Consider the following 1,213-nt stretch of genomic DNA (forward strand, 5'->3'; position numbering starts at 1 on the left):
AACAAAAATTGTTATTGTTCAAAAAACATAGGATTTCTTTTGCTCTCTCTTACATGTTTACTTTATCGAGCACCAACTGGCTCCATCTCCACTGAATTAGGTTAGACAAAAATGAAGAAAGTGTCATGATTCATAACAAAACATGAAAGTCTGTCAGTTTGCAGACACTGAAACAAAAAATCAAAACCTGAACATAAAACTACATAAGCATTAGATTTAAAGGATAAATGCCACAATTTGAATAGAGTTTGTGCTGTGCATGAAGCGGGCAAAGTAAAATGATAGTTTAATAAAACACAAGTTAGCCATTCCCTCTTTTTGAAAAAGATTCGGAGCCACTTTAGGCAAACTACACAAACTCCTCCTTCTGAGTGTATAAGTGAAACCATCAGAGATGCACAAAGTTAGATTGTGATCTCACCATGCTGGCTTACTGTATCCTGACTGCACTGGTGCTGTGACTTTCATTTTATTACTGACAGTGTTTTACATATAACACTGTTTTTTAAATAATGCTCTGATGATATTTTCCTGAAATTACTAGTCGACTCCTGTAAAATCTTAATATTTCCTAATTATTATTAACGTTGTATATATAAAAATGTCACAGAGTTGATGAAGGGAAAGTCATTGGAGGCCACCCTGTAGGGCCTGCAAAGGAAGATGTTGACTGCAGCTCACTGCAAAGCCAAGTGAGTTTAACGTAGCCTATGTTCATGGGTCAGTAGATTTAAGATGTGTAGGAAGTCAAGAAATAATAATCAAAAAACTATTTTCAAGGTCTTACCAGGTTTTCTTAGGGCTGCACAATTACCAAAACAAAAATAAAACGATTCTGTCTGTGAGAGAAGAATTTCAGCATTGGTGCTTTGATGGACATAGAAATGACACAAAAAGGTAAAATACCAATTTCTAAAGAAAATCCTCATATCTACATTAAATGATTTATTTATTTTTTTTTACGTTTTGCAACTCTTCTAGATTGAGATTCAGAAATATCTCTGCTTTATCGAAAGAACAAAACTAAATATCTTCCTATGTGCTCTCAGTTGTCCTCCAAAGCTAAACTGAACAACAACGTGAAAACTATCGCTCTGGCAGGCAGGCAGGCGTGATGATTCATCATGTRGTTGGGGACAAACAAACCTGGAGAACAGACACGTCACCTACACTCATAGAAGCCAATATAACACTTTCTAAAAAAAAAAAAAAA

The sequence above is a fragment of the Poecilia reticulata genome, linkage group LG4 (assembly GCF_000633615.1).
Source record: "Poecilia reticulata strain Guanapo linkage group LG4, Guppy_female_1.0+MT, whole genome shotgun sequence".
In the NCBI taxonomy this organism is placed as follows: domain Eukaryota; kingdom Metazoa; phylum Chordata; class Actinopteri; order Cyprinodontiformes; family Poeciliidae; genus Poecilia; species Poecilia reticulata.